Genomic DNA, 26838 nt, shown 5'->3' with positions numbered 1-26838 from the left:
ACCCCCTTAAAGGAGAATTAACCCCTCAAAAAAAGGTTAATTAAATCCACAATCCACAGTCCCTCGAAATCAGGGACAGTTTGGAGCTATATATTATGCAATAAATCATTTTGTGAACGAAAGTCACTTGTGCATTATTCTTCTGTGCAATACACTCCATGCTCCCTTCCTATTGTACCGGACTCACCAAGAATTTTTGACCTCTTATGTACCATAAGAAGGTCTAATGCACAGGTAGGTACTCCCAGCTCCTCCAGTTCCAATATGTCATTTTCGTTCACATTGCCGACCTGTTGGCCTCTAACCCAGATTAAGCAGTGCAATTACACTACAGGGACCCCTCCCCCCTCCCCACACTTTTTTTTTATCTGTTCCTTTCTCCTTTGTTGTCTGTCATATAAAGTTGTTATGCAAATTGATGGGTACTTTCTGTTTTCTCCCTGCCTGCAAAACATGTTCCTTTCCCAGGTGGTTGCTTGTCAGATCCCCCTGACAAAGGGGGGCACTAATTGGGGCCCACCTGCATGAGATTGTGGCCAGCACACCTACAATAGGCATATAGCTAGGTAGGATAAGAGTTATGGTTAGGCAGGGTACTGTCTCTTTAAGAGGTTCTGTGTTGCAGGTTCCGAAGATCCAATAGGATTGCTGAGAAGGTGCTGGAAGCCTGGTTTGCCTATAAATGGCAGCTGCGGTGGGGCATATTTCCCCCGGACTGAACCAGCAGCAGAAGTACTCCCTCCCTTGTTGCACCTATTATGTGGTGGGGTCACCCTGGATTTCCGGGGGGGACTGTTTGTTATATGAAGAAGGTTGTTGACTGGCTGCCCGAGTTCTGAAAACTGGCCAGTTTAATAATTTGGTAATATTATTATGAGAATAAAGTAAGTACAATAGGATGTTTAGATGTTAAACTAATAAAAGGTGCCGCGGCCAAATATTTTGCCAAAATGTGTGGTGTGGTTATTTAGCAGTATCCTGTTGGTGGTTAAGGTGGGAGGGTGTGTGACCTACAATCTCATAATTTTTAGCTGAATCTATCAGGACCTTCCTGTGGATGCATCCTCTTCAAACCGGTGGTGAACCGGAACCCTGAACCGATACATTGTCACAGGAAACCTTTATATGTTGTCTTTCCAACCCTGCAATTTACCATTGATGCTCTGTCGGATGAGTTTGTAACTTATCTGGCTTGTTTATTGTTGACTTTGTACAATGTTGCAATAAATGAAAAGTAAAAAAAAAAAAAAAAAAAAACGCACTTACCCTGTGTGTCCATGCACATATAGGCCTTTACAGGCCTATTAAAAGTGGAGTGTTTTACAGGCACAAACAAAACCTATCACCACTGTGTTCAGGAGAGGAGCTTTTAAGCACAAAAAAAAAAAAAAAAAAGCTTGAAGCACCTAAACGGTAAAGGCATTTAGTGTTTGATCATTTAATTTCAATATATGTACAACTCAAAGTCGTAGCGACTTCAGAGTAGTTCATGCACTACTTTGGTTCGACTTTAATGCAACTTGAGGACCATAGACTTTAATAGACCTGAATAGACCTTTAATAGACTTTAATAGACCTGAATGTTTTACATACAACAGTGGGTCCGACTTTGCAGAGGGACAACAAGTCACATCTAAGTCGCACCCATCCAAAGTTGCATCAAAGTTTGGAGTCCTACAAGTATGAATGGAGCCTTAAAGGGGTTGTGAGCCCTCAGTTTTGTGTTGCAGCACCCCCCCCCAGACCCCTCCCCTTTTTTCTTACCTGAGCCCGATCATTCCAGAAACGGGATGAGCAATGGATGCAGCAGCAGGATTCGAGTTGGGAGCGCCCCCCCATGGAAAGCAGTGTTCCATGGGGGCACTTGAGAAGAGGAGGAGCGAGGGCACCCCAGAAAAGGAGGGTCAGGGCCACTCTGTGCAAAACCCTTGCACAGAGGAGGTAATTATGACATGTTTGTTATTTAAAAAAAAAACAAATACAAAAACAACGAAGCTTTAAAATCACTTTAAAGTTAGGTTTGGACTTTTTGGAGTTCAGATTGGCCAGTGCTTTACTTCCTGTCTTCTAACTGCTTCTATTGTGTGAATCTGTAAAGCAAATGAGCTTTTGCTCAAAAAGACACAATGAAAATCTAAGTGAAAGTTCACCCTAGATTTACTTTATGAACGTTAACCAGCCATACAACACGTGTATCTTGATAGCACCATGTTTGACTTTTGTCTGCACTCTGTTTGTCCAGCAGTTAGTGACACCATGCAACATGTGGCAGTTGATTTATTGAAGTAATTGTAATGCCCCGTACACACGGTCGGACTTTGTTCGGACATTCCGACAACAAAATCCTAGGATTTTTTCTGACGGATGTTGGTTCAAACTTGTCTTGCATACACACAGTCACACAAAGTTGTCGGAAAATCCAATCGTTCTAAACGCGGTGACGTAAAACACGTATGTCGGGACTATAAACGGGGCAGTGGCCAATAGCTTTCATCTCTTTATTCTGAGCATGCGTGGCACTTTGTCCGTCGGATTTGTGTACACACGATCGGAATTTCCGACAACGGATTTTGTTGTCGGAAAATTTTATCTCCTGCTCTCCAACTTTGTGTGTCAGAAAATCCGATGGAAAATGTCCGATGGAGCCCACACACGGTCGGAATTTCCGACAACACGCTCCGATCGGACATTTTCCATCGGAAAGTCCGACCGTGTGTACGGGGCATAAGGGTTAGTTTTTTTTTTAAATAGCAAACATGTCATACTTACCTCCACTGTGCAGCTTGTTTTGCACAGAGTGGCCCCGAACCTGCTCTTCTGGGGTCCCCCAGCGGCTCTCATGGCTCCTCCCCACATCAGAAACCCCCTAGAAGAAGCACTCTCCCGGGGGTTACTTTGCGGGTGCGCTCCCAAGTCCATCATTCGGCATCCATAGACACCGAATGTATGACTCGGCCCCACCCCCCGCGTCATTGGATTTGATTGACAGCCGGGGGAGCCAATGGCTGTGACGGAAATTCCTATGGAAAATGTGTGATGGAGCCTACACACTATCAGAATTTGTGGCAACAAGGTCCCATCGAACATTTTCCGGTAGGAAAATCTGACCGTGTGTACGGGGCATTCCACATGTAGTCGCTGGGAAGAATTGCCCCCTTCTGGATAGCTAAAAAGATCAACGGTGTCAGTAGGAACTTATTTGGGAGGCAGAACTTGTTCGTTGCTCCCGTCGTTTGCTCCCGTTGTTGGAAACCCCTAGCAACCTCTAGAGGAAACCCTAGGGTACCATGGAACCCTGGTTGAGAAACCATGATCTATCCAATCAAGAGCGAGAACCCCGCCAGGTGTTTTTTCACCTTAATGCATAGGATATATTAAGGTGAAAAAACACAAAGGTTTACAACCCCTTTAAAGGCAAATAAACTGTGAATATTGCAAGTGCCATTGCACTCATTTTCCCCAGATCTTAGTGAATGTGGTGAAGCTCTGCTGATTTCTAAGGATGAGCTCAGGCGTGTTCACGCCCATCAGGAAGCTGACACTCCGCAGAGCTAATCACAGGCAGTGAGACATTTCCCGTTCCACGGCTGCACAGATCAGGAAATGTCTCACTGCCTGTGCTTAGCACTGTGGAGTGGCAGCTTCCTGGCGGGCGCGAGCATGGGGAGTTGCGAACGTGCCTGAGCTTATACTTACTGATTTCCATCACTCGTGTGGAAGCAATTGTTTTTTTTTCCTTGCACCTGGTTGGGTATTCTTTCAAAGTGAAGCTTCACCACATTCACTAAGCTCTGGTGCAAAGTGCCCAGTTTATTTGCCTTTAGTAAATCAACACCATGGCTTCGCTCACTCACCTCATGCTGTCTACGTCTTGTGATTGCAAAGCCTCGCTCGGAAACGCTACCTTTACTGTCTATAAAGATATAGAAAGCATGGGGGGGGGGGGGCTGAGCAACACCGTGGTTTGTATGGTGTAGCTGATAAATGACTGGCAGTTTCCAATGCTGCTTGCTGGACAACTGCAGTGTGGGCAGACATCAAGCAGGGTGCTATGCATTTATCAAAGTACATGTGTTATATAGCTGTTTATTGTTCATAGAGTATATCTTGGGTGAACTTTCACTTAAATGTTCAGTGGGGTTTATTTACTAAATCTGGAGAGCTCAAAATAAGGCTCACTTCTCTGCATAGAAATCAATCTCGGCCATTGCACTCCGGCTGTGCTGACCCCTGCGATTTCCTCAAATGCAGGAAACTCGACTGCATAATTTGTAGTAGTGGGGGACTGCGTTCGCGCTTTCCCCTGATTATTCCTGGTCAAAAGACAGCTTGACGAAAGAAACTACGGCCTTTATCGTTTCTACAAGGTTTCCTCCAGCACCTGTTAAAAAAAAAAAAAAAGAAATCAATCAGCATCTAACCTGAGCTTGTTCAAATAAACTTTGGCAATAAAACCTGGAAGCTGATTGTTTTCTATACAGAAGTGAGCCTAATTTTGCATTCTCCATTTATTTAATAAATAAATCCCATTGTGTCCTCAAAGCAGAACCTCATTTGCTTTACAGATTTGCCCGTTAGAAGCAGTTAGAAACAGGAAGTAAAGCCTATTACGTAGAATGTTGGCTAATCTGAACTCTTCCTATTTTTGATGGTTAAAAAATACCAAACTTAACCTGAAAAGACTATCTTTTATGGCATAAGTGACCAGGATTCAGATTTGCAGTGACCTCAAAGAACAATACTGAATCTGACAGAGGGAGTCTGCAGCATATGTGAATAATGATCCTCCCTGCCTTTCACTAACGAACCTGTAATTACTAGCATGCCGAAACATCTGTCACCTTCTAATTATAGTGTGGGTGTGAGCATCTGCTGTCATATAAATAGGGGACAAACCAGGTAGTAAATGAGCTTAGCATAAAACCACGGGACTATTGAAAAGAGTTCTTGAATTTTTTTTACAAGAGAGACATTTTAGCCTATAATGAGCTTCACCAAAAGCAGATTATTTTATATCTTATACGGCATTTTAGCAGAAACCTTTTGTTTGTAGTTTGAATAGATATTGTGTGAGAGCCAGAACCTGTTAGATGTTTATTGCTGTCTCTGGATAGGAAGTGGGGGTGAAATGTCTCAGTAGACCCACAGGAACAACAGCAATAAGATCATAATTTAGTAGTATGGGCAGTGGTTAGAACCTATGCCATTTTTTTTAAAAATTATACACTTAGAGATTCCCTCATATTTTCTTATTCAGTGACCTGGTAGAGGAAGTGGGGAGAAATCTCCCTAACAGGTCAAAATATAGCTAAAGAAATTGAATAGAGATTCTCTGATTACAAATAATTCTTTACTTTAAGGCCCCTTTCACACGGGCAGACCAATCAGATCCGCATGTCAGTTTTTTTTTTAGGCGGACCTGAACAGACACTAGATATATCGCTATGGAACGACGGATGTCAGCGGTGACATGTCTGCTGACATCTGATCCACCCCGATCCGCTAAATCCAGAGGGATGGAAACCCTATTTTCCATCAGTCTGGCGGATCGGATGAAAACGGACCGTCTCCCATAGAGGTGAGCAGAGATCTGACACGTCCGTTTCTACATAGTGTGCAGAGACAGAATTGTCATCTGCCGGCTCAGCAGGGATCAACGGAGCGATCTCTGCTGAGCAAGCGGGTGTCTGAAAACGGACCTGCCCATGTGAAGGGGGCCTAAAACACCTTTACCTAAACATGTGCTTTTGGACTAGCTGTTTATGTATGTTATTTCATGGAGGAGAAACAAACATAAACAGATGCCTTTCGAGAGGTTTATCTCAGGATTAAGGATGGGCAGAACACCCCCCTGTTTGGTTCGCAGCAGAACTCCCGAACAGGGCAAATGTTCTAACCCAGTCTATGGGGGGGGGTCCGAACAGGAAAAATCAAAAGTGACCATTTTGAAGGCTTGTATGCAAGTAATTGGCCATAAAAGGTGGTCTGGGTACTTGCCTGGGAGACATGTATAAATTATTTTTTTTTATTTAAACAATTGTTTTTTGCAGAAGCAGTGATTTTATTATGTTTAAAGTGCAACAATAAATAAATGAAAAATTACTTTAAATATAGTGCCCGGGGGTCCTCCTTAATGTGCCTGTCAAGTGGCGCATCTGTAGCATGCATAAAACATGCTTCAGCAAAAATGACATTTCTAAAGAAAAAAAGTTGAATCCCATTTAAAATGACTAGCAGTTGCAATTGCCAGCACCCGGCTATAGAAAAAAATAAAGAAAAAAATGGCATGGGGTCCCCCCAGTCCATACCAGACCCTTCAGGACTGGTATGGATCTGGAGGGGAACCCCACACCAAAATTAAAATAAAAAACGGCGTTGGGTCCCTCCCCCCAAGATCCATACCAGACCCTTATGCCAGCATGCAGCCTGGCAGGTCAGGAAAGATGGGGGAGACGAACAAGAACCCCCCCCTCCTGAACTATACCAGGCCACATGCCCTCAACATGGGGGGGGGGGGCTTCTACCTGACAACCCCGGGCTGTGGTTGTCAGGGGTCTGCAGGCGGGGGCTTACCGGAGTCTGGAAACCCCCTTTAACAAGGGGGCCCCCCAGATCCGGCCCCCCCTTATGTGAATGGGTATCGGGTACATAGTACCCCCACCCATTCACCAAAAAAGTGGCAAAAAGTAATAAACATAAGAGACAGTTTTTGACAAATCCTTTAATAAAAAAAAAATAGTTTCCCTTGATGTAAATCCATCGCCAATCACGCTGCCCGCAGGACGAGAAAAAATAAAAAACACTCCGCCTCCCGCTGACTGCCTGCTCTGCGCTTTAATATTTCTTATATAGGTAAGAGGCGGGCCACCTAGCTACATCACTCGGTGGCACCGCCCCCTTCTGACATCAGAGACTAGTGCATGCTGGGCATGTGAGGTCACATGAGGGCCACCGGGTGACGTAGCTAGGTGGCCCCACCCCTTACCTATATAAGAAATGTCAAAGCAGAGAGGAGGCATTCTGCGGGAGGCCTCCCAAGAGGAGGCGGATTTGATTTTGATGTTTTTTTATTTTTATTTTTTATTTTTCAGGTCGGCGTGATTGACGATGGTTTAAGGGGGCGTCCAGATTTCAGTAAGCCTGCAGACCCTGACAACCACAGCCCAGGTTTGTTGGGTAGAGAGTCTTTTCCCCACCAACATGGGGACAAGGTGCTTTGGGGCAGAGCCTCCCCTGCCCAAAAGCACCCACCCCCCATGTTGAGGGCATGTGGCCTGGTATGGTTCAGGAGGGGGGCCGCTCGCTCATGCCCCCCCTTTCCTGACCTGCCAGGCTGCATGGCCAGATAAGGCTCTGGTATGGATTTGGGGGGGGGCATGCCAATTTTTAAAAACATTTTCGTGTGGGGTTCCCCTCCAAATCCATACCAGACCAGGCCTGATATGAACTGGGGGGTACCCCATGCTATTTTTATCTTTATTTCATTTTTATTTTTATATCTTTATTTTTTAACAGGCACTTTTTTTTTTTATTGTTCAGCTGTCAGCGGGGAAACCCATTGTTGTTAAGGACGCCGCAGCCAGCTTCCCGGCCCCTCTTCTTAACAACCAGACTACACTGCACCCTGATTGAGCAAAGCTTTGCCCAATCAGGAAGCAGAATACACTGTGCAGCGCTCAGTGCATTGCAGGGTGTTCGCTGGAGCGAACACCCAGTGAACTCCCTGCAATTTAGGATGTTCAGCAAACGGGCAAATGTTCGGCCTGAACAGATGCTCGGGCCGAACCGTTCGCCCATCCCTTCTCTGGATTCTGTAACAATAATGATTCGCTGAAGGTATCAGTTGATTGCTCTTTACCTCAATTTCAGTTGGCTGGGGGTTGTCTGAAAGTTCTGATGTTAAAATTGTCAATTGCTCTGGCCAAAGTCATCTTGGATCTATGGGTGGGTACTTTTAGACTGTAGCTACGTTGTCTCCAGGTTTGAACAAGGCATACAATTCAAAAATATCAAGTTTGCAGTAGAGATACTTGTCTTGCCGTTTATAATGCATTCCAATCAATGTTAAAACACAAACAGTACTAGCTCACTCACAGGTTAGTGATAAAAGGGAGTGGGGTGGACAGCAGCAATGCCAAGCGAAATAACTGAAGCATTGAGAAAGATAGGCTATGCTGCCTGAAGGTATCTTAGTTTTTCATTGTTAATTGGAGTGTACCTTTTAGTGATTCTAACATTTATACATAAGTAAAAAATAAAGTTAAGGTATTGTAAAAGTTAGAGCTTTTTAATAACGCAAACTTTTGGAGCACTAAGACCCCTTTGTTAATGTAGTTCTAAAGGCTACATGTTTTAAGCTGAATGCATTTCGTATGATGGCACATGCAGAAGAGGAGGAGTCAGGAGTGCTGGCAGGGGCCCCCAGTAAAGAAGGATCGGGGCTGTTCTGTGCAATGGTTTTGGTAATAATAACATGCCTATTATTTAGAAGAAAAAAAAAAAAGGTTTAACCTTCATTCAGGGACAAAACTTTTTTTTCACTGCGGTGCATTGTGGGCAATATTATTTGTGTTACCACTTTGTCATTCATCATACTAAAGCAACACAGCTCCAACGGAGGTATTTACACTGCACCAGAACATTAAAAAAACAGACGTGCACCATTTTTGGCAATGCAATATGCCACAGTGCATTATAATACATTGTAATATATTACTGTGCGTTGTGGTGTGCTGCATTGCCAAAATACGTGTGTCTGTTTTTTGGTTGTTTTGTTGCACCACAAAGTCTATTTATTTGAATGGGCTGCCTTGATGCAACGCATGATAATGTGCAAAAAAAGTGTGATAACCAGGGCTTTTTTTCAGCGGGAACGCGGGGGAACGCAGTTCCGGCACCTCCAGCACTGAATGCAGGGGCGGACTGACAACTCATGGGGCCCCCGGGCAATAGGAGATTATGGGGCCCCCAGGCAATAGGAGAAGATTATGGGGCCCCCGGGCAATAGGAGATTATGGGGCCCCCAGGCAATAGGAGATTATGGGGCCCCCAGGCAATAGATTATGGGGCCACACAGTATACACAGACACACATACAGTATACACACACAGACACACAATATACACACACAGTATACACACACATAATACACATACACACACTGAAAAGGTACTGGAGAGGCGGGGCAGCTATAATCTTGGGATTTTTTAAAAAACACAGATTTTTACATACTGTCCCTGGTTTTATTGAGGCTGGCAAACCTGATGGGGCCCCTTAGTGGCATGGGGCCCTTGGGCAGTGCCCGAGTGCCCAAATGGTCAGTCCGCCCCTGACTGAATGTATGTAATAGCATGGGGTGTGGGGTGTGCTGGAGGGTCTATTGATGTTGGCCGCTGGGGGATCTATTGTCACTGGTGGGGATCTGATTTTGTGTGAGGATCTATTGTTGCTGATGGGGAATCTATTGTTGCTGGGGGGGGTCTTATGTTGCTGGAAGGGATCTACTGTTGAGGGAGAGGTCTATTTTTACTGGCTGCTGGAGGATCTATTGATGCTGGCTGCTGGGAGATCTGTTGTTGCTGCTGGGGGGGTTAATGTTGCTTGGGTGGATATTTTGTTACTGGGTGTGATATTTTGTTGTGGGTAGTTCACTGTTGCTGCAGGGAATCTATTGTTGGGGTGGAGTCCATTGTTGCTGGGGGAGTCTATTGTTGTATGGGGATCTATTGCTGGGATTCGATTGTTGCTGACTGCAGGGGATCTATTTTACTGCTTTTCTTTTTATCATCAACATGTTCCATACAAATGATTTAGCACCACAAAATGATACTTGGTTCTGTATTCTCTAAAAAGGGGCAGTACTGGTAGGTGGGTAGGGGGTGGAATCAAGGGACGGTGGTCAGAGGTGGGTAGGGGGCAGAGACAAGGGGGTGACTCAGATGGGGGGAGTTCCTGCACCTATTCTCCGAGAAAAACAGCCCTGGCGATAACACAATGCATAAAGATGCCAAGGTATGAAAAGGGCCCTAAGGTCAGTCTGACCAAGGGTCCTTAGTGCTAGGGAATTTCTTTTTTTTTTTTTTTTTTTGTTTCTTTTTTTTTAATTATCAAATAAAACGTGACTTGGTATAATTCTGTTTTGCAGATTTTGATTTAGCATAGCAGTAAGCAACAAAACTTTCCAGTATTAATAAAACTATACGTTATGTGGTTACGCAGTAATAGTACCATCGACAGTTTGATAGCCTTGTGTAAATAAGCAGTCCTACTTTGTACTGAATTTGACTTAATTTCACTTTTGTAGCCACTCATTTTTAAATGATTTCAGTTTGCAGAGCTGCAGTGCCCTCTAATGGATTACACTACTGAGGCTACTTTTTTCTTTTTGCAAGTATGTACTATACGGGAGTGCATTTTTTTTGTATGTGTGTGTTTATAAATTTATACACATTTTTAAAATCTATTTTGATGCTTTCCTGAAAAGCAGTGGACTAGCACACCATCAATTCGATCAAATTTGTAAGGCTAATCTATCCTAAAAAAAGCCAAAATAGAGTGTAAATAAATACGAAACTGGCCACATCATACATAAACAGTGCTATACATACACACTTTTTTGTCCTTTAGGCTCCGTTCACATCTCTGCGTAAGGGGGCGATAGTCGTGGTAAAAACTCACAAACAGAATCATGGGATGCTCATCACCCAAAAGAAGCTCCTGTATTTCTTTTGGGCGATTCTGTTTGCGCGCTTTTAACGCGATTGTTGCCCGACGAATTGCAGGAAAATCGCGCCGTGTTTGGGGTGCTATTAAAATCAATATGCAATGCGCCGGGAACACATAGGCATACCACAATTTGCTGTTATTGCGAATCACAGGCAGAATCGCAGCGATTCCACCCGCAGTTCGTAACACGGAGATGTGAACGGAGCCCTAGGTACATTAGCATTAAACTTTTTTTTTTTTTTTTTTTGTTACAGGATATTAGCACATTTGTTTATCAAACACATTTTAAGGAAAAAAATAGACTAAAATTAATGTTATTGCAATATGTTGCCCAATTTTTGGTAAAATACAGTATAATTTCAGTCTGCGCTTGTCAAAAGATGTGTATAAATTAGCAGTAATAGACAGTCTGTAAAAACATTGTTTACCTATCCAAGTTAGTTTTTTTTATCGTAATGCATTTTTGCAATAAGATAAAAAAACCTTCTGTGTGCAGCAGCCCCCCTAATACTTACCTGAGCACCACCTTGATCCAGCAATGATAACGAGTGGCTGAATTAGAGTCTCTCTCCTGATTGGCTGAGACACAGCAGCGACGCCATTGGCTCTGGCTGTGGTCATTTAAAGTCAGTTAGCCAATGAGGAGAGAGAGGGGCGGGGGCCAAACCACGGCTCCGTGTCTGAATGGCCACAGGGAGCTGTGGTTCAGCTTGGATGCCCCCATAGCAAGCTGCTTGTTGTTGGGGCACTCAACAGGAGGGAGGGGCCAGGAGAGCCAGCGAGGGACCCTGAGAAGCGGAGGATCCAGGTTGCTCTGTGCAAAACCACTGCACAGAGCCGGTAAGTATGACTTGTTTATTTTTAAAGAGAAAAAAACTAGAATTTATTATCACTTTAATGCTACTCTCTAAAACCCTTTTTGTCAAGTGTTGACTGAAATTATATTATATGACCGGGGTGCTTAACCACTTCAGCCCCGGAAGAATTGGCTGTTCAATGACCAGGCCATTTTTTGCGATGCGGCACTGCGCCACTTTAACTGACAATTGCGTAGTCAAGCGACACTGTACCCAAACAAAATTGACGTCCTTTTTTTGCACAAATAGAGCTTTCTTTTGGTGGTATTTGATCATCTCTGCGGTTTTTATTTTTGCGCTATTAACAAAAAAAGTGTCAATTTTGAAAAAAACACATTATTTTGTATTTTTTGCTGGAATAAATAGCCCCAATTTTTTTAAAAAAAGCTAATTTTTTCCTCAGTTTAGGCTGATATATATTCTTCTACATATTTTTGGTAATAAAAAAAATCGCAAAAAACATATATTGATTGGTTTGCACAAAAGTTATAGCGTCTACAAAATAGGGGTATAACTAGTAATGGTGACGATCTGCGATTTTTATGGAGACTGCTACATTATGGCGGACACACTTTTGACACATTTTTTTGCCAATTGACATTTATACAGCGATCAGTGCTATAAAAATGCACTGATTACTGTATAAATGTCACTGGAAGGGAAGGGGTTAACACTAGGGGGCGATCAAGGGGTTAACTGTGTTCCCCATGTGTGTTTTCTAACTGTGGGGGATGGGACTGACTATAGGAGATGAGAGATCGTGGTTCCCAACTCGTAGGAACTCACGATCCCTCTCTCCTCTCCTCACAGAGCTGGGATGTGTGTATTTACACATACACGTCCCTGTTCTGCCTCTCGTGCCCGCGATCACTCCTGGCCGGTGGTCATCGCAACCCCCGGTCACGAGCATTGGCACCCCTGCTGTGCAGTGGGCACGCGCCTGTTATCCCGCTTAAAGGGACCGACGTATAGCTACGACGGTCGCGGGATTGTGCCGACCTGCCGCCGTATAATGACGGCGGCTGGTCGGCAAGTGGTTAACCTTTAACCCGCGAAGCTCGCTGAAGTGGCCCATCGACCTCAAACCAGGGAAGCAAATGACCAGGGTCCGCAATCCATTGATGGCGATCTGGGCTTGCTGACCTGACATTCCATGGCATCAGAGTGCATGGAGTTGGACCCGTGACCAGTTACCAGATCACTTAAGTGGCCCTCACTCTTCAAAAGGTTGAGCACCCCTGTTATATGGACTTATTGCATGTGAATAGACACAGGATTTATCTGTCTCCGTTTCTGCTGCTGCAAAAAAGCCAGACACTCGTTCTTGTTGCGCTGAAAGAATATATTCAATTTTCTGTCACAGTAAAAACTAAGGTTGCACTGAATAAATGGATATACAACATTCAAGCCTTAATTTTGGTGCAAACTTCATGACATAATATTTTCCATAGGACAGGCTTTGAAAGCCCTTAAAGGTTATCAATTTAGAGTTTACCATAAATAATGATCCATAAATGATTGCCCTCCTTCTGGCGTGTGCGGCGTTATATAGCACATTTAACACAATTGCTGTTTTCTTATGTACGTAGGTGCCACCAGTCTATGTGCTTACACTGCTGCAACCTAAGTCCAGTGTTAGTGGCAGTGAAAGGATTAAAAAATATGTTCTTTTTAATCATACAGAAAGTTAAATTATGTTGAATAGATTTATGAGGTGCCCACAAAACATATACACATAGATCATTTAAAAGATGGGAGTCTCCCCTATTAAGTTTATTGTTACAATTCAAAAAAACAAAAAAACAAAAAAAACCTGATTTAAAACATTCTACATGAATTATTAAAACTCTATGCAAATGAGTATTTCCCATACATAAAAAGCATTAAATGTACATAGACTACAGCACCATTATATTTAATTGGACATAAGCCCTCACATGAGAACTTTTCACCAACTTATATCTCTGTGAAAATGGTTTCTGTTTGGTGTCTCAACGCGTTTTGCAGGGTCTAGAACACGTTTCAAACACAAGGCCCATGGGCCGAAACCAACCCACCAGACCATTTTCATGTGGCTCTCGCACCTCTCCTGCAGCTGTGCCCCCCCCCTCGCCCTCGTCTCCGCCCCAACCTGGTCTCAGCAGTCGGCAGCAGAGAGGAGGACGCCTTGAGAGTCTTGGCTGTCCGGTACTCTCCCTCTTCATTGGCTGAAAGAGCAGTGGGTCCCCATTGGCTCCTGCTGCTGTCAAAGTCAGCGAGCCAATGAGAGAGAGGGAGCAGGGCAGAGCCCTGGCTCCATGTCTGAATGGACACACAGAGCAGAGGCTCGGCTCTAAAAGCCCCCATAGCAAGCTACTTGCTGTGGGGGCACTCGGCAGGATGGAGGGGCCAGGAGTGCCGAAGAGGCACCCGAGAAGAAGAGGATCTGGGCTGCTCTGTGTATGTTTGTTATTTAAAAAAAAAGCAAAGACTTTAATATCACTTTAAGTTATTACTAAAACCAGTAATAATCGAATGCAGAGACAATTATTTAGTATGATAAAGAATAGATACATTTATATAGTCTTACAGATACAATCGGCCCTTTAAGGACAACCATTTTGCGGATGTGGCCCACAGTGAAATTGAGTTTGACACCCCCTGGTCTAGAAACTACTTCCTTGGAAGACCAGTTTTGCAGAACATACCCAGATCCAAGCCTGACACCAGCCCTGGACAAGGAATGTGCAAACAGGCCCCCCACATGCGAGTGTAGGGACTGTCCTCCTACCACGGTCACCACTACCAAGGTGTATGCAAAGAGTCAGGTTTTTCTTCACAAGTGAAAGTAATGAGGCTATTTCCAAGCTCGGGCATCTCCAACATGTATAGGAGGGCAAAGTTATGACCCAATGAGTCCCAAGTCGAAGAACAGGTTGCTGTCCAGCAATTTTTCTTCAAGAGGGGGGTCTGTAGGACCACTGGCCACTGATATACCATGTCACGCAACTTACATCCTGTCCATGGTCATAGTTCAGTGTTTCTTTCAATCATGGGAATAGTAAAACTATGAAACCCTAAATTATTTCCCTCCATGCCAGGCCTCAGTCCCCCTCACACCAGTGGCCGCTATACACACTATGCCACTGACCACTGGTCTTGTCACTTCCCTGTATATAACAAAAAATTCCGCGCTAGAAGCATATAAGGTAAGCAGCAGTAAACAGTGCGACAACACCAATCAGAACAAAAAATTAATAAACTGCGCTAAACAAAAAATCTTATGTTTGAAATAAAGTGATAGTATAACCTAACACCAACAAATATTTAGAAAATAATATAAAGTCCAAATCTTCACAGTAGTAGGATGTTCAGTTTGAACGTAAATAGTAATCAAAATGAGCTATGATTGCTCTTACCAGAAATACCAGTGATATGAGCGGATGGCAAAAAAACCCTGCCAGGGCCTTTGGAATGATAGACCAGTCAGCACCGTCCGTTTTCAAATCAAAAACCCCTCAGTGGATGCAGGAGAAAAAACAAACAAAAGAAAACGGCTCAAGGTGATAAGCAGGCTCTAAATGAGTTGGAAGCGGAACAAAAGTTGGCAAGGAACACTTAGATTCATCCACATTGGCCCGAAGTTCACATCATCAGTACACCACCCAGAATACAAATGATAAGCTTTCCATGGTGAAGTACGTATAAAATCAAGTTTTAATAAGTAAAGTAATGCACTTACAAAATAAAAACACTTGTATCGCATAAAATATAAGTCGCCGGCCGGCATACAAACATGGAAGCGAAGCTCGTCCTACTTCCTGGTCTCGTGGTAGCGTCGCTGCGTGCGTACCCAGACGCGTTTCGTCATCAAAAGGACGTTCTCAATGGGGACGTCCTTTTGATGACGAAACGCGTCTGGGTACGCACGCAGCGACGCTACCACGAGACCAGGAAGTAGGACGAGCTTCGCTTCCATGTTTGTATGCCGGCCGGCGACTTATATTTTATGCGATACAAGTGTTTTTATTTTGTAAGTGCATTACTTTACTTATTAAAACTTGATTTTATACGTACTTCACCATGGAAAGCTTATCATTTGTATTCTGGGTGGTGTACTGATGATGTGAACTTCGGGCCAATGTGGATGAATCTAAGTGTTCCTTGCCAACTTTTGTTCCGCTTCCAACTCATTTAGAGCCTGCTTATCACCTTGAGCCGTTTTCTTTTGTTTGTTTTTTCTCCTGCATCCACTGAGGGGTTTTTGATTTGAAAACGAACGGTGCTGACTGGTCTATCATTCCAAAGGCCCTGGCAGGGTTTTTTTGCCATCCGCTCATATCACTGGTATTTCTGGTAAGAGCAATCATAGCTCATTTTGATTACTATTTACGTTCAAACTGAACATCCTACTACTGTGAAGATTTGGACTTTATATTATTTTCTAAATATTTGTTGGTGTTAGGTTATACTATCACTTTATTTCAAACATAAGATTTTTTGTTTAGCGCAGTTTATTAATTTTTTGTTCTTGTCACTTCCCTGCTGTAGTCAATTGTTCAGAGAGCAGTGATATAATTAGGTTTTCCCTCCATTTAGTGGGCTTGGGAGTCTGAGACCCAGTCTAAACCACCTGCTGTAACAGAGTCTTTTGATTGACTCCAGGTCTGCCTCACCTCCCATGACCTGACACTGTCAGGCCACGAGTCTTCTGGTCTGCCAAAATTAACAATCAAAAACCAAAACAATTGTGGTGTTGTACTGGAACCAAACCAAACTCCTCTCCAAATACGGTAGTCTAAGAGCCACTCTAAATATTGTGTAGCTTCCAACAGTCCATAGGTGGTGTACAAGCTGTAAAGAAAAAAAGAGAAGTGAGAAAGATTTGGTGGGACTTTAAATGAGGGCGTATGGTGAGTGCATTTGGCTATTCCTCACGTTCCAGAGTTACACTCATCATACGCCTCCAGATTCTTGCACAGCCACTGCTTCTCACTTACCCAACAGCTTATACATTTCACTATAGCGTGATGCCTATCTACCCTGGGTGTGCCCTGTATGGGGTGCCTGCCGTTCGGGTCCCCCGTCTCAGGCCCCGGGGGGGCAACGGTGCCCGCAATTGGTGGCGTTGGTGGCTGGGCCCCCAGGCCAGCAGTACATGGACACCCTAGACACAATACATGTTTGCTCCTGATAAGCGATAATAAGTTGCGAAACGCGTAGAACCAACAGATATCATGTGTTTAACTATGTGTCACAACCAGTATTTCCATAATGCATTATCAATATTCTCTGTTCATGTATTGCTGTTTATATTCTTTTAATACTGTATGGACCTGTTCATACCATATATATTTTATTTTATATTTATACAATAAAGCTGTTAAATTTTATCTTTGTATACCCTTTTACTTCATCTCTGTTATGGAGTAGTTCATTAAGCTTAACTTAGTAGGTATCTATTCCCATGTCCACTTACGTAATTGTCTGAACAATAGCAATGTCAGCCAATTAGATAGTAATTATGTGAAATCAAGTTAAATATCGTATTATAGATATGTCTATTACCCTACTAATAACCAAACCCTTATCGCACACATGCTTCATGCAAAGTCCCGCCCTTTCTGTTCTCTTCTTATGAAAAAAAGGAGAAGTGCAACCCTAGCACAGATTATCCTTTTATTATAACACAATGAGAAATAAAAAACCATTATGCTCACACTTGGTAAAAGATGCACAGGCACATCACAAGCGTATGTAGACCAGTGAAGAATAATGTTTTCAGTATCCTAATGAGCGTCCCATGTTTGCAAACCTACTATGCGGTTAGCAGGTGTAATAGAGCCAGCAGTCCTGGGCCTGTGCTCCTCACTGCAACATGAGTTTTAGATACATCTACTTCTTGCTTGAAATTGGGTGGTTTTCTAACCTGATTGTAACCACTTGCCCTCCAGAACATTTACCCCCCTTCATGACCAGGCCATTTTTTCGTGATATGGCAATGCGTTATTTTAACTGACAATTGCACGGTCGTGCAAAGCTGTACCCAAATAAAATTAGTAATTTTTTCCCCACAAAAAGTGCTTTCTTTTGGTGGTATTTAATCACCACTGGGTTTTTATTTTTTGTGCTATAAACAAAAAAAGACCGACAATTTTGAAAAAAAAAAAATTTTAACGTTCTGCTATAAAGCATGTCCCATTAAAAAAAAAAAAAAATTAGGCCAATATGTATTCTTCTACATATTTTTTGGTAAAAAAAATCCTAATAGGTGTATATTGATTAGTTTGCGCAAAAGCTATAGTGTCTACAAACTATGGAGACACTAATACAGTGATCAGTGCTAAAAATACGCACTGTCACTGTACTATTGACACTGGCTGGGAAGGGGTTTAAAATCTAGGGTGATCAAATGTGTGCGTAACTACTGTTTATGTGTACTATGTGTGTTGTTTTTACTAAGGGATGTGATTGACTTTATTCCCTGCAGGTATCCTTTGCAGGGAAAGAAAATTCATCACATTCCCACTGATAAGATGGAGCTCTGTTTACATAGGCAGAGCTCAATCCTATGTCTCTCCTTGTTGATTAGCGGGTGCCGGTGGACATCAATTGGCCCGGAACCCGCTGATCGGCATCTGCCCCCTAGGCTGATCTGTGCGTGCCTGTTGGGCGAAAGTGCAGAATCAAGTGTATATATACGTATTTTCTCCGTGGCCCTGTTCACCCATTTCCTCATCCTTTCCATCACTTCCCTCTGAGGCGAGGCCAGCCAAGAAAGGCGCGGAATTATTTTGGAAAATATGATAGTCGTATCTGGGGAAGTAATCTTGAAGCGGTGAAGATCTCTTTTTATCATGAATAACAAGTCTAAAGTCCTAATGTTCCCTAAATCATTACCCCCTACATGAACCACCAAGATGGAGGGCAGAGGCCACACCTGAAATAACCTTGTCAAAGGAAAGTATAATTGATGCCACTGAAGGCCTCGCACACCCTTCCAAAGCAACTTAAAGGATTCTGGCTGTAATGGTAAGTTCAAAAAATAAGGACGTTGAGCCGCTCTTTTATGGGCCCAGTGCACAAAGGAATGCCCCAGAATCCATACCGTTCGGTGTAAGTCTGGAAAATTAAACAAACAAATTAGGCTTTATATATCAATCTAAAACATTTAGACCTCCACCTCCCCATTTCCTTAATGGCCGAATCCTCCAGGCCCCTTCTGGCTGCTTCCGAAGCTGCCCCTATCCGAAATGAATGAGAAGAGAACTTCAAGGGGTTATGACTAAGGTCTTATTGGCTGAAACGCGTCAACTGACTTAATCTGCGTTTGTTCACTGTGGCTATTCAAAAAAATTAAGAAATTTTAAGAGCAACAACCGAAGTGTGGATCATTTTTTCTACATTACTCTACTCAGCCAGCGACTGTGGATCGAGCACCTGTCAGCTCTGCTATCTATGTGGTGTATGGATAGTAGCACTGACTTTTCTGTTTATACACCGGTTACATTTTCTCCCAGTGCGTTGTCTGCTTGGGTAAGAAATGATATTCAGTGGATGTTTAGTAGTTGATTTTAAGTTGCACTTTGAAAGGGTATTTGCCCCAAGAGCTTAGCGAATAAGATGAAGCTCTGCTGACTTCTATCATCCAATCTTGTTTAAGCAAAAGGGGCTGTTTTTTTTTTTCCTTGCACGTGATTGGGTATTCTTTGCAAAGTGAAACCCTAAACTCTCTGGGTTAAATTCCCTTGGAAAGGGCAAATTCCCTTGCAAAGTGCATGCCTTTAGTAAATCAGACCCTTAGTGACTGTATAGCGATAGCACCATCTGAAGGCCAACACCATGCTGTGTGCGGGTATGCACTTATTTGTTCACCTGAATACATCTTATTGCCCCTGACGTTAGTGGCATACATGGTGGGCATCAAGAGTGACTGATGTGAGTGTCCCTTTTGACTTTGTGAACCATTAACTGATTCCAGATGAAGAAGAACCCAGCAGCCAATATAGAATCTGGGCGCAAAAGTATAAAATAATGAGTCTTTTTGTAGTAAAATTTAAACTCTGCATATACTATAGGTATGGATTTTTTTTTTTTTTTTACTACACTGTGTTACCATTCAATGAATATAGCAAATCTTATAGATGTGTCAGATTTTAGGATTGTAGACCCAGGAAAGTTCTTCTTTTCTATAGAATATTTTTTACATGGGGCTTGGCTCTAGAATACTAATATCTGTTAGACACATTGTTTCAGCTTGAAGTTGCCATGACAACTCTGTCTGCATTGCTCTTCCTTTTCTCCCTTCGGTTTCAAAGTATAGTCTACCCAATGGACATACAAGACCTTAAATATGAGATTTTGCATTAGGAGGAACAAAAAGAAACAGAACATCACACAGAAAAGTCTCCTATTCAGTACAAAAAAAAGTCTTTCATCTTCAGAGGACAAGCAATGGAACTACATTTCACATTTGATGGTAAAAATCAAAAGGGAGTTAAAAGAATGTATCTCGTCATAGCCATGTCTTAACCTTTACTTTTCTCATGCTTATATATATATTAGCATAACATTCTCACAGTGTCTAATAGTGAAAGACTTACATATACTGTACTCATTTTTGGTCAGATTCATAGCACCTATTTTTTTTTTTTTCTTTTTTTGCTGGTGCCCAAAACAAATGGAGAAACTAATTTTTAAAAGGTCCCCCCCCCCCCCCAGTAAATCTTACAAAGGCTCTTTAACAAGGGTACCCCATTAGCAGGGTTGGGCAAACTAATAAAGAGTTTAGTAGCTCCTCAGTTGAGGAGCCAGCAGGTCTGGACCTCAATTTAAAAAGCAAGCTCAAGGCTGCAGACTGAGTTCAGATCAAGTCCCAAAGCTCAGCCCTAGGTGTCGGAATGCAATTTTTCACCTGGCTTGTTCTAATTGGATCAGGCTTCATAAGGGTTTTTCACTTCTGCTGGATCACTTAAGGGTTAAGGGGTATGAGCATGCAAGGTTTTACATTTTATTTTTGTTATTTGGTTAAACTCGTGGATATCATTTTTCAATCTGACTAATTGTGACTGCGTGCCTAAAAGTCATCAGTGTCTTTTTAATAGTGAACATGTCATCTTTACATCTGAACTCTGCGGTGAGCTTAAATATGTCGGTTTACACTGTAACACTGGTACTGTTTATAGGTTTTGTTGAAATCTATGTGTGCAGATACAGCCCTCTGCAGGGACAGGTGGATGGTGGCGTCTGAATCCTCGTTCCGACCGGAGGCAATTCCAGCGTGTCAGTCTCGAGGAAGGCACTCACTGTCTCCATGTGTTCATGGACTCACGGTCGGAATTAGGATTCAGACGCCGCCATCCACCTGTCCCTGCAGAGGGCTGTATCTGCACGCTCACAAGACCTTGCTATTTAGGAAGTCCATCGTGTCCGGTAAGGATCCATCCTTATTGCCCCCTGAAGTCACCGGTTGCTGGGATTCTTCTTCATACCTTTTTTTTCCCTCCTTTCTCATCTCCATGGGCTGTGTTTAAACGAACTGTGGATATGTGATCCCTTCCCATATGATTGGTGTATCTTCACTGAACTCTCTATGAATGGACCTAATTCACCTTCACTGCTTTTATCCGTTAATTTTTTATCAGTCACTTATCAATTTTGGAATGATTTCAGCTACTATGGACTTGATTTTTCATTTGGGACATAGTTAGCATGGGAGATCTTAAGGCCTTGTTGTCCCAGCTCCGAGAGGCTACGCTGGCTGGCTACAGGCCACAGTTTCTAGTTTGATCCAGGGACGCAGCCAGGCCTCCCCCGTTGCACCTGCGGGTCCCCCTCCTCATGGTCGCCCATGTGCTAGGAGGTCCAGGCCTCCTGAGCGTTTAAGCCTGGAGGCGACGAGTGGCGTCCAAGACCATTTAGGGAGCCCTTCCCAGGACCCTTCGACACCCCCTGGCCAAGAGGAAGCCTGCTTCGCCCAGCGTGGTGGTCGGAAGGAATCCCAGCCCACGGTGGACCCGGGGTGGGGGCGATGTTGCTCGGCCTGCTCTCACCCCCCCCTCTACTCACTGTGTATCCGGTGCAGCTGCCTCTGCTGGCTTCCCGCCCGCTCGGAGGGCGGCTCGGCGGGGGAGAGACCAGTTGGTAGGTGCCGGCCTGATGCCTGGAGTGGCCGGGGCCTCTAATTCTGGCAGGCGTGGGCGGAGAGGAGCGTCGGCGGCAGCCCATCGACATGGTGGGGGCCTTGTGGAGGAGCAGACCCAGTCGGCGGCTAGGCAGGCTTCCCCTGCCCGGCCCAGAGCCCAGCAAGGAGGCCGCGTGGAGCGGGAAGTGAGTTCTGGCACGGTGCGCGGTGATGACATCATTGGAGGGCGCCTGGCGGTTCCCAGGAATACACCGTTGCAGGCTACTTGTCCGGAACGTAGAGAGGCTGAGAGCTCACTGGACAGCATATCAGAGGGGGAGATCGCTGATTCGGAGGAGGGCGAGATCCAGGAGGCTGCACATGGAGCGGGACCTGCGGCTGGATGTCCTGAGGGGCAGCAGCAGCCAGGTAAGGAGGTGGGTAGGGGCAGAGAAAAGGAGTGACTCGGAAACGGGGAGCCCCTGCACCTATTGTCTGAGAAGAAAAGCCCTGGCGATTACCATTTACATCCATGTATGTGACTTAAGTATGCGTTCTCATTTGAGCACTTTAAAATGTATTTCTTACTTAAACTGTTCCTTTGGAGGTTTTTTTTGGATCAACTGCATTCCTATCATAATGGATGAACAACAACTCTTGCAAAAGCATGGGCCATGACAGGTCCTCTACATAGAGAGATCTAGAGTGTAATAAAATCCCTTTGAGAGTATGCAGTTAGGATGTCTGACAAGGCTCCGTTATTTCTTAGCTATTGTAAGTACCTACAGAGGTGGCGCAGTGGGTAATGCGCCTGAAGTGTTAACGTGGGGTTGAGAGTTTGAATCCCTGCGGTCTGCTAGTTTTGTTAAGTGTGGTGCGATTACCATTTACATCCGTTTACGCGACTTAAGTATACGTTCTCATTTGAGCACTTTAAAATGTATTTCTTATTTAAACTGTTCCTTTGGAGGTTTTTTTTGGATCAACTGCATTCCTATCATAAGGGATGAACAACAACTCTTGCAAAAGCATGGGCCATGACAGGTCCTCTTCATAGAGAGATCTAGGGTGTAATAAAATCCCTTTGAGAGTATGCAGTTAGGATGTCTGACAAGGCTCTGTTATTTCTTAGCTATTGTAAGTAACTACAGAGGTGGCGCAGTGGGTAAAGTGCCTAAACTGTTAACGTGGGGTTGTGAGTTTGAATCCCTGAGGTCTGCTAGTTTTGTTAAGTGTGGTGCAATTACCATTTACATCCGTTTACGTGACTTAAGTATGCGTTCTCATTTGAGCACTTTAAAGTGTATTTCTTATTTAAACTGTTCCTTTGAAGGTTTTTTTTTGATCAACTGCATTCCTATCATAAGGGATAAACAACAACGCTTGCTAAAGCATGGGCCATGACAGGTCCTCTTCATAGAGAGATCTAGGGTGTAATAAAATCCCTTTGAGAGTATGCAGTTAGGATGTCTGACAAGGCCCCATTTTTTCTTCCCTATTCTAAGTACCTACAGACTTGGTGCAGTGGGTAAAGCACAGGCTGTGCTAACGAGGATTTGTGAGTTCAAATCCCAGTACCAGCTTGTATGATTCAATAATTGGGTGAAGACTATGACCTACCTGCCCAAGTATAGGGCTGGTGACATTGCTTGGCACCATAAGGGGACCTGCAACTTGGGTGGGGTGATAAGAAGTGACTGGTAAATAAGGTGGGGAGATGGGAACTGATGGGGAAAGTGACTGGTAAAAAGGGTAAGCTAAGTCTCACAACTGGTGACTGCTGAACAGAGCTGCATGGGTTGAAGAATGCTGAAATGGGGTTTGGAAGACAAGGCACATCAGTGGGTGTGGGAGAGCACCAAGAAGGGGTGCAGTGAAGGGAGATGCTGAAAATGGGTGGGGGATTGGGGTGAAGGACCCTCAAGAGCACAGGTAGATAAGGAAATGCTGAAAGTGGGGTGCAGTGGGCAAGGAAGAGCAGAGTGGAAAGACTAAGAACAGGATTGGGGGAGAAGGGGTTTAAGTAGGTAAGGGGTGGGGCAAGGAAGAGCAGAGGGCTTGTGGAAAACCTAAGAAGAGAAAAGGGGTTCAAGTAGAGGGGATGTAGATAAGGTAATGGTTGGATGTTGGTTCTACCACATACTTATCATTCACTGGGCTTGTCACTGTCAGAGTAGCTTGTGAGATGCCCTAAAGTGCCTTATCATGGAGGCAGCCTATCTAATGTTAACTACCTGCTGCATTCTGACATTGCTTATATACAAGCAAAAATCAGCATTTGCGGGAAGAAAAAAAAAAAAAAAAAGCTTACAACCTCCTAATCTATTGCTGCAGGGGATCTATTTTACTGCTTTTCTTGATACCATTACCAAATTCCATACAAATTACTTAGCACCTCAAAATGATACTTGTTCTATATTGTCTAAAAGGGACGGTACTGGGAGATGGGGGGGGGGGGGGGGGGCGGAGAAAAGGGGTGACTCGGAAAGGGGGAGTTCCTGCACCTGTTGGCTGAGAAAAAAAAAGCCCTGCTTTTCTGCAACCACGGCTGCAGGAAAGAAATTTGCATAATTCCCCCATCATCACAGACAGTGCTGACAGGGGAATCCCCCCTGCCCAGACATTGAATATTGCTAGCGGCTATAGCAGCCGCTAGCGATAATCATAAGTAAATCAGGCAGGCTGGTTGTACCCAAGTTGATCGATCAACTTGGTACATTGATACCTCGGTTCACAAACTTAATTCGTTCCACGACTCTGGTCGCAAACAGAAATGGTCAAGTTTTCCCATAGGGTTCCATGTAAATCAGGTTAATCTGTTCTGAACTTTTTTTTTGTTTTCGAACCACATAAATATGAAACAAAGTACAGTACAGTATGAAGAGAGAGAACACTAACCTTGCTTGAGACGACTTCTGGTGTGGAGGAAGGTGGGTGGGAGGCAGTTATTGTCTGGAGGGAGAGTCCTCCTTCATAAGGAGATTGGGTAGATCTCCTTCAGGGGTTTCCTCTCTTCTTTGTCTCTTAGCTACAGGCTCAGTTTTGGTGAAAAATCTGTCCAATGTCACTAGTCTTTTCCTGCGCTGCATAACCCTCTGGAAATGAGAGACTACGTTATTGTTCATCAGATTTAACACTCTGTTCGTTAGTTATGTTGGGGTGGTGCTTCTCAAAAAAATCATGGCACTCATTCCAATTTCCAATAATGGATTTTATGGCATCACTACTAACCTTGAGAGGGGATATGATTTCAATTTACAAATACTGTACTGGTGACCCCACAATAGGGATAAAACTTTTTCGCAGAAGAGAGTTTAATAAGACTCGTGGCCACTCATTGCAATTAGAGGAAAAGAGGTTTAACCTTAAACTACGTAGAGGGTTCTTTACTGTAAGAGCGGCAAGGATGTGGAATTCCCTTCCACAGGCGGTGGTCTCAGCGGGGAGCATTGATAGCTTCAAGAAACTATTAGATAATCACCTGAATGACCGCAATATACAGGGATATGTAATGTAATACTGACACATAATCACACACATAGGTTGGACTTGATGGACTTGTGTCTTTTTTCAACCTCACCTACTATGTAACTATGTAACTATGTAACCTGTCTTCCTCTTCTTCAGTAGAATGCTCCTCAGTAAGTGCCTTCTGCTGCTCACTGTGGAGTTCAGAAAGTTCTTCTGTGGTCATCTCCTCCTTCTGTTCCTCAACAAGCTCCTTTATGGCTGCACCATTGACGTCCAGACCCATACTGTTGCCCATGGACACAATCTCCTCCACTACCTCTGCATCAGACCCTTCAAAGTCATGTTCAGTGACACATTCTGGCCACAGTTTCCTCCAGGCTGGAGCTCTACCCCGTGAAATTAGATAATATGAGAGGAAATCCTTGTACTGAAACCTGTGGACTTCCCGTTTTCACCTTTGATGCGTCTTATGATCTTTTGTTTGGTGAGTGCGCACTGCATTGCAGTGAAAGCTGGTGGAGGCTGGTGATCGGCAGTTGCACTTATATTTATCCAAGGAGTGTTACTCATTTGGGTGTAATTTTCAGAGTGGTAACAATATTACACCATATTTGTTTTTTTTATTTTTCCAGCCTATCTGGAGTTCCAGGGATGAGGATTAAAGGAGAGAATTCATTATACTCCACATGAGTGGCATTATCAAAGCGTGTTTGCTGCACTTAATTGTGTAGCCGCAAATTCTGGTAAGCCTTCAATCCTTATGGTGGTCAGACACCTTCTTTTGTACTTACTGAGTGGGATCATTGGACTGTTTTGTTTAATACAGAAGGACATTTTTATGTTTTTTATGTTTATGTAACTAGCTTTTATAATCACAGCACTGCATATTTTATGTTTTTGAGTTCTTTTTGAGTTCGGTGAGTGACATCTTCCCAGGCTTTGTCCATGAGGTTAATGCAGTGGAAAACATGGAAATGTTTCTTCCAGAATTCTTTCAGACTCAAGGACTTCTCTTCAGTGAAGAGCGCCTTTGTGTACAGCTTCTTGAAGTTGCAGATCACTTGCTGGTCCATAGGCTGCAGAAGAGGTGTCATGTGTGTGTGTGTGTGGGGGGGGGGACTTGACCTTTATGAAGTCATACTCAGCGTCCATATCATCCACCAAGGCTGGAGAGTGTGCCGGGGCATGGTCCATCAGAAGAAGGCACCTTTCAGGCAGTTGGTTGTGAGAAAGATATTTTCTTATGGTGGGTGCGAACACCTCGTGCAGCCATTCCATGAACAATTGCTTTGTGACCTAAGCTTTCGCATTGGCCCTCCACATGACAGGCAGTCTGGCCTTGTTCACATTCTGTTTCCTGAATGCATGAGGGGTCTGGGAATGGTGCACCAGTAGTGACTTAATCTTCAGATGGGCGCTTGCAAAAGGGTCAATCTGTCCTTCATGGGCTTGTGCCCCGGCAGTGCCTTTTCCTCCTGCGTGGTATAGGTTCTGTTCAGCATCTTTTTCCAGAAGAGCCCTGTTTCATCATTTTGAGCGACGTATCCTTCTGTCTTCATGAAATCCGCAAACTCTTTCTTGTAGGCCTCTGCACCGGCCTAGTCTTCACTTGCAAAGGGTTGTTTTTGCAGTAAATCACTGTGCAATTTCCTGGCTTTTTCACAGATCATAGCTTGACTAATG

At 43.8% G+C, this 26838-nt stretch overlaps 1 non-coding gene across 1 annotated transcript; it reads left to right on the top strand.

Moving 5' to 3' along the window:
• The first annotated feature begins 4145 nt into the window (after positions 1-4145).
• On the top strand, positions 4146-4306 carry LOC141114620 (U1 spliceosomal RNA). The gene has a single exon (XR_012236951.1). It is a non-coding gene; the product is annotated as a U1 spliceosomal RNA (small nuclear RNA).
• Positions 4307-26838: the final 22532 nt, after the last annotated feature.

The sequence above is a fragment of the Aquarana catesbeiana genome, linkage group LG12 (genome assembly GCF_042186555.1).
Source record: "Aquarana catesbeiana isolate 2022-GZ linkage group LG12, ASM4218655v1, whole genome shotgun sequence".
Taxonomy (NCBI): domain Eukaryota; kingdom Metazoa; phylum Chordata; class Amphibia; order Anura; family Ranidae; genus Aquarana; species Aquarana catesbeiana.
This window is presented reverse-complemented; position numbering and strand designations above follow the sequence as displayed.